This window comes from Arachis ipaensis, chromosome B01 (assembly GCF_000816755.2).
Source record: "Arachis ipaensis cultivar K30076 chromosome B01, Araip1.1, whole genome shotgun sequence".
In the NCBI taxonomy this organism is placed as follows: Eukaryota; Viridiplantae; Streptophyta; class Magnoliopsida; order Fabales; family Fabaceae; genus Arachis; species Arachis ipaensis.
In genome coordinates this window covers 47,214,658-47,222,790 of record NC_029785.2, presented here as the reverse complement: position 1 = coordinate 47,222,790, position 8,133 = coordinate 47,214,658, and the positions used below count along the sequence as shown (strand labels likewise).

Sequence of the window (8,133 nt, the reverse complement as noted above, 5' to 3'; positions counted from 1 at the left end):
ATTAAACCCCTTCCGGAGTGAATAATTCACAATCAAAACAGAAGATATCCTGTAGCTACACAATTGAATTAAGAAGAAGAAGAATTTCATTGATTCATTATGATTACAATAGAGCTCCTCCCCCTAATGAATTTGGGGTTTAGTTCATCATTGCTCAAATCAAAACAGAAAATAAAGAAGTTACAGAAAAATGCAGAAGAGAAAATACAAACAGAATTGAGTGCAGAGTTTCCCAATTGGGATCCTGACTCTCTAGCCTTTCAGATCTCAGATTTGCTTCCTGCATTCTAAATCAAATTATTCTCTATTTATACACTTTCTAATTCATTCTTTAAGTTCTTGGATTGGGCTTTATGGCCTTGTTAAAGCAAGCTAGAATGGGTCTCAGTGATGTTGAAGAGGGGTAATTGGTAATTCTTGTTAGTGATCTACATGGGTGCTAAATTTTACTGGTGATGGTGTCAACGTTGGTGCTCAACGTTTGTAAGAAAACGTTGAGTCAAACGTTGGTTTGAAGAAGGATTTTGAAAGGGATGAGCGTTGGCGCCAACGTTTGACTCAATGTTGGTGCACCAACGTTTTTCCATCCACACGTGCGCATCGCCCACGCGTACGCGTCGAAACAGCATTTTGTGCATGTGCGTCTGGTGCACGAAATTGTGATTACACCTTTCATAACTCCGCACAACTAACCAGCAAGTGCACTGGGTCGTCCAAGTAATACCTTACATGAGTAAGGGTCGATCCCACAGAGATTGTCGGCTTGAAGCAAGCTATGGTTATCTTGTAAATCTTAGTCAGGAGATTAATGATAAAATTGATTTTATTTATGAAAAGTAAATAACATGAAATAAATGGTACTTGTGATTCAGTAATGAGGAACAGGTTGAGGTTCCGAAGTTACTCTGTCATCTGAATCTCTGCTTTCCTACTGTCTTCTTCTCCAAACACGCATGGCTTCCTTCAATGGCAGGCTGTATGATCCTCTCGGATGAAAAATACCAGGTACGATTTCTGCATGGCTAATCAACTGTCGGATGTCTTGTCTCAGATGAAAAATACCAAGTACAGCTACTGCACGGCTAATCATCTGTCGATTCTCACTTGTGTCGGAATAGGATCTCTCTATCCTTTTGTACACTGTCACTGTGCCCAACATTCATGAGTTTGAAGCTCGTCATAGTCATCCCCTCCCAGATCCTACTCGGAATACCACAGACAAGGTTTAGACTTTCCGGATCCCAGGAATGCTGTCAATTGGTTTTAGGCTCTACCACGAAGGTTCTAATATCACGGACTCGTTCCGTGGATTAGAGACCCAAGAGATACGCATTCAAGCTGTCGCCCAATGACTACGTTGAGCTCCGATAGAATGAGAGTGGTTGTCAGGAACGCATTCATAGATTTGAGAATAATGATGAGTGTCATGGATCCTCATATTCTCTATATTGAGGTACGAGTGAGTATCTTAGAATAGAATCAAGCGTGATTGAATAGAAAATAGTAGTAATTGCATTAATCCATTGAAACACAGCAGAGCTCCTCACCCCCACCTATGGGGTTTAGAGACTCATGCCATGGAAGATACAATATGAAATGTAAAAAATGTCATGAGTTTTCAAATGAATCTCTAAAAGTAGTTTTTATACTAAACTAGTAACTTAGGTTTACAGAAAATGAGTAACTAAGTGCAGATAGTGTAGAAATCCACTTCCGGGGCCCACTTGGTGTTTGCTAAGGCTGAGCATTGAAGCTTTCATGTGCATAGGCCATTCTTGGAGTTAAACGCCAGCTTGGGTGCCAATTTGGGCGTTTAACTCCAGTTTTGGTGCCAGTTCTGGCGTTTTACTCCAGAAAAGGGTCTCTAGCTGGCGTTTAACACCAGTTTGGGCCATCAAATCTCGGGCAAAGTATGGACTATTATATATTTCTGGAAAGCCCAAGATGTCTATTTTCCAACGCAATTGAGAGCGCGCCAATTGGGCTTCTTTAGCTCCAGAAAATCCATTTCAAGTGCAAGAGGGTCAGAATGCAACATCATCTGCAGTAATTTCTCAACCTCTGAATCAGATTTTTGCTCAGGTCCCTCAATTTCAGCCAAAAAATACATGAAATTATAAAAAAATACACAAACTCATAGTAAAGTCCAGAAATGTAATTTTTGCACAAAATATACTAAAAACTACCTAAAAACAATGCCAAAAAGGGTATAAATTATCCGCTCATCACAACACCAAACTTAAATTGTTGCTTGTCCCCAAGTAACTAAAAACAAAATAGGATAAAAAGAAGAGAATATACAATAAAATCCAAAATATCAATGAAGCTTAGTTCCAATTAGATGAGCGGGACTGGTAGCCTTTTTGCTTCTGAACAGTTTTGGCATTTCACTTTATCCTTTGAAGTTCAGAATGATTGGCAGTCATAGGAATTCAGAATTCAGATAGTATTATTGATTCTCCTAGTTCAGTATGTTGATTCTTGAACACATCTACTTTATGAGTCTTGGTCGTGACCTTAAGCATTTTGTTTTCCAGTATTACCACCGGATACATAAATACAACAGACACATGACTGGGTGAACCTTTTTAGATTGTGACTCAGCTTTGCTAGAGTCCTGGTGCACGAATTTGTTACATGTCAATGTCAATATTGCTATTTTTCACAAATTCGCACAACTAACCAGCAAGTGCACTGGGTCGTCCAAGTAATACCTTACGTGAGTAAGGGTCGAATCCCACGGAGATTGTTGGCTTGAAGCAATCTATGGTTACCTTGTAACTCTTAGTCAGGAAAACAATTCACTTATCAAATTGAATTGCGAGGAATAAAAGAGCATAAAATAAATACTTGTTATGCAGTAATGGAGAATATGTTGGAGTTTTGGAGATGCTTTGTCTTTTGAATCTCTGCTTTCTCCCTGTCTTCTTCTTCACGTACGCACGTCCCTCCTATGGCAAGCTATGTGTTGGTGGATCACCGTTGTCAATGGCTACCATCCTTCCTCTCAGTGAAAATGGTCCAGGTGCGCTGTCACTGCACGGCTAATTATCTGTAGGTTCTCGATCGTAGCGGAATAGGATTTACTATCCTTTTTGCGTCTGTCACTACACCCAGCACTCGAAAGTTTGAAGCTCATCACATTTATCCAATCCCAGAATCCTACTCGGAATACCACAGACAAGGTTTAGACTTTCCGGATTCTCAAGGATGCTGCCAATAGATTCTAGCTTATACCACGGAGATTCTGATTAAGGAATCTAAGCGATACTCATTCAATCTAATGTAGAATGGAAGTGGTTGTCAGGCACACGTTCATAGGTTGAGAATGGTGATGAGTGTCACGGATCATCACATTCATCATAATGAAGCACGAATGAACATCTTAGATAGGAACAAGCGTGTTTGAATAGAAAACAGAGGTAATTGCATTAATTCATCGAAACACGGCAGAGCTCCTCACCCCCAACAATGGAGTTTAGAGACTCATGCCGTCAAAGAGTACAAAGTTCAGATCTAAAAATGTCATGAGATACAAAATAAATCTCTAAAAGTTGTTTAAATACTAGTGCAGAAAATGAGTAAACTATGATAGATAGTGCAGAAATCCACTTATGGGGCTCACTTGGTATGTGCTGGGGCTGAGACTAAAGCTTCTCACGTGCCTGGGCTGTTTTGGGCGTTCAACGCCAGGTTGTAACCTGTTTCTGGCGTTGAACTCCAACTTGTAACCTGTTTCTGGCGTTAGACGCCAGACTGCAACATAGAACTGGCGTTGAATGCCAGTTTACATCGTCTATCCTTGAGAAAAGTATGGACTATTATATATTTCTGGAAATCCCTAGATGTCTACTTTCCAACGCAATTGGAAGCGCGCCAATTGGACTCCTTTAGCTCCAGAAAATCCATTCCGAGTGCAGAGAGGTCAGAATCCAACAGCATCAGCAATCCTTTTTCAGCCCGAATCAGATTTTTGCTCAGCTCCCTCAATTTCAGCCAGAAAATACCTGAAATTACAGAAAAGTACACAAACTCATAGTAAAGTCCAGAAATATGAATTTTTCTTAGAAACTAATGAAGATATACTAAAAACTTAACTAAAACATCCTAAAAACTACATGAAATCAACCCCAAAAAGCGTATAAAATATCCGCTCATCACAACACCAAACTTAAACTGTTGCTTGTCCCCAAGCAACTAGACAAATAAAATAGAATACAAATAAGTCACGAAGTAATAATATCTCAGAGTTTTTGAGTGAAGCTCAGATTCTAATTAAATGAGCGGGACTAGTAGCTTTTTGCTTCCGAACAGTTTTGGCACCTCACTTTATCCATTGAAGCTCAGAATAATTGGCATCTATAGGAACTTAGAATTCAGATAGTGTTATTGATTCTCCTACTTCAGTATGTTGATTCTTGAACACAGCTACTTTTATGAGTCTTGGCCGTGGCCCTAAGCACTTTGTTTTCCAGTATTACCACCGGATACATAAATGCCACAGACACATCACTACAAGAAAATATGTCTATTGCCACGTTTTTAAAGCGTGGCGAAAAGATGAAAAAAGCGTGGCGATAGCTTTTCGCCACGCTTTTTGAGCTACCGCCACGCTTTTGAAAGGGTGACCTCTTGAAGGGTGGCGGTTGCTCTATCGCCACGTTTTTTTCAACTTATCGCCACGCTTTTTCTTTTGCCACGCTTTTTCTTTTGCCACGCTTTTTACAAATGGCCACCCATAAAAGCGTGGCCGTATGTGGAGATATGGCCACGCTTTTAAAGCGTGACCATATGAGATGTATGGCCACGCTTTTGAAGCGTGGCGATATAGAGAGATATGGCCACGCTTTCAAAGCGTGGCAATAGAGAGAGATATGGCCACACTTTTAAAACGTGGCGATAGAGAGATATGACCACACTTTTAAAGCGTGGCCATAGCCAGAGATACGGCCACGCTTTAAAAGCGTGGCAATAGCCTTGTAAAATTTAAAAAAAAAATCCTTTTTCTGATTTTTACCTTCATCGATACAAAATATAAATTTTTTAATTCTTTTGTTACCAAACTATAAATATAGTATGCAATTTTTATTACAAGACAAATCAAATACAAAATAAATCTCGAGTTTGCATAGGAAAGTGATTGTCCTGTTTACAATTTGAAAGAATTAGCAAACTTCTCTCACAACTGGTTGAAGAATTTAAGTTCCTATGGCGATGCCTTGTACAACAATCTATCTTAGCAATAAAATGAATATGTTCCTAACAAGTATCTCAAAACTGTAAAACCGCGGAGAGCACACTACTAATATGTTCTGCTTGGTTTAGTTCATGAAGCCGCCACAAGCTTTGGTCTGAATCATAGTTTGTAGCCTTTGAAACTAAACTAAACAAAACATGATATAATATGGTTCAAAAATCTCAACGGTAGTTTCTGTAGCCTGGGCTGTACATGCAACTTTCTGCATATTTGACAAGATCCTTAGGTCGAGGTAGATGAGAAGCAAGACCTGTTTTACCAAACACAGCACAAAAGATATAAGTATTGAAAAGAAAACAGAGCAAAGTTGTCTGAAACTCAAAACATTTCATGAAACTAACCAAGTTCATATGCCTTGCTGCCACGTTAGCAGCAATATGTGCTGATATCTTTCTGATATTTGAGAATGGAGGGTAAATCAGTCCTTTATCATAGTTCTCCTGTGACACTTGTGCAGCCAAAGCTTCAGCTGTTGCATAAGAAGAAACCGTTAGTGAGTTCTTGGTTCACCTTCTTGGAATTTAGATCGAATTGATTTTAGTGTATTTAATCTCTCTTAGTTTGAGTGAACTCACAGGCTGCCAAGAGCATCTCATCGCGGACGCAGATTGCATTGGAGATGATCAAACCCAAGCCAAAACCAGGGAATATGTAAGCATTGTTGGCCTGAACAGCAATGCAGGAAGCGCAAAAAAATAAAATGAAAAAATAAATATATAAAGGTCAGCCACTGAGATGTTTATATTGAATAACAAAATGTGTAGGTAACAAAGGTCAAATGAAACCTGTCCAGGAACAAAGACTTTTCCTTCATATTCAACAGCACTAGCAAAGATTGCTTGACCCTGCAAATTAAATTAAGATAAACAACATTAACATATAATGATATGTGTAATCTATTCTAAATTTCTGAGGCCAATTATATAAATAGTTAGTTACCTTGCTCCATGTATAAGCTTCTTCAGCAGTGCACTCAGATTGAGATGTTGGATTGGAGAGAGCAAGAATGGCAAGAATGTACAAAAATCATACACTATCAGAGATATAATCATGTACATATCAGGAAGAATAACTAAGGAATTCTCGCAACTAAAAGTGAACATATACAAAATTTAGCAGATTTTCAGTTATTCCTTTGCCTCCACAAGCAAATACCAGGTCACTTAATATCACTTATATCCAAGGAAACGAAAAAGAAAAATTAAGAAAATAAGCCAATTTATGTAATTAAAGTAAGCTAGATACATAAACTTGATTGCCTTGACTAATAAGGAAAAAAACAACAGTGCACAGGAACTGAACTGAAATGTGAACCAAAACAAGAGAAGAGAGAAATCAACAATTGAGATTAAAGTGAACAACATACAATTACAATTCTTATCATAAAAAATAAATAGCCAAAGAAAATTGTAAATTTCAGTGCAGGGAAGTTGTTTCTTGTCATAATCTTTGCATCATGCGCATAACTCTGCATGTAAAAGTAAACTCCCAAAGCTTGTCATTATATTCAGCACAGAATACAATGATAGATAAATAAAAGATCTTACAGATCTAATGCTCATATAATAATTACTTCAATATAATGACTGTTGTATTTCTTTTTTTTTTATTTCCCTTTCTATCTAACATCAAAATTAAAAAAAAATATATATTGCAAATAATGTGATTTTGAACCTAGTAGTTGATAAAGTCAAGAACTTGCATACATAAGTAAAAGTGTAAAACACATAATTGAATTACATGCATCAAAATTAAATCCGAAAACCAACAATTTCAAATAATAAACTAAAAATCCACGAAGCAAACAAGCAAATACCTCCAAAGATACTTCTAGAACCCCATCGCCAACTGTTAATCTCCTTTAATCTATTTCAACCAGTACCATCAAAATCAAAAGCAGTCATCAACACACACATCAGAACAAATTAAAACAACACTAATTCCAAACACATCAGAACAAATTAGAAGAGTAGATTTTCTGTTTAGATTCTCTCAACACTTCTAAGAACAGTAAAGCTGAAAAACTCAGTAGCTACTTTTCACATATATGATCATGATAATATATATTTGTTATTATTGTTTCACATTTTCAACAAACCATAGGAAAATGGTACATAGAAGTCTAAAACTTTATCAAGAACCAAAAATGTAGACATAGTATATATATGATTGGTTCATCATTTTCTCTCATTCTTGGAGTAAAATCTCAGTACCAAGTAGAAGAAGAACCTGTAAAGAACACCCCAAGCTAGCAGGGTTAAGATATCATACCTGGTGAGTACATGAATTATGGGCTGGGTGCTGCCATCTCTCAACGGGTTAAATGGGCTGGGTATCGGATCATCATGTCCACCATGGAAGCAAGCAGCTGCACACAGTCATTAATTAAAATCACCAACATACACACATTATTTACTAATTAACTAACTAGAATCACCACTTCATGCCTTTTCTCTCTTACCTGCGCAGTATATAAACCTAAGCAGCGATGGCGCGGAGATAGCGGGCTCGGTGAGCGCCGGAGGCAGAAGGCCAGTTGTTTCCTTTGTTGCGGTTGAGTGCTCTTCTAGCGGCGGCGACGGCACAGTCAAAACGTGCATTGACTGTGCAAAGCAAGCGAACCTCTTGGTGTTAGGGTTTTGCCATTGCAATGCAGCGGTATGACAACGCCATATGCATGCAGTGAGGACTTCGAAGGTAGTAGAAGATTGAGCAACATGACGAGGGTGGAGGACAGAGAATGGCAGCGCGGAGGAAGGAAAGGCGACCTCCGTTGGCTGACCGACACCGTGAGTAGTGAGCGCAGGGAATGCGAGCGCCAGCAGAGACAGGTTAAGGGAGACGACGGAGGGAGCGCCGGCAGAGGAGAGAGGAGA

The 8,133-nt window shown here is 38.7% G+C and overlaps 1 pseudogene; it reads right to left on the bottom strand.

The window, feature by feature from the left end:
• Window positions 5,067-6,280, bottom strand: LOC107606681 (annotated as a pseudogene).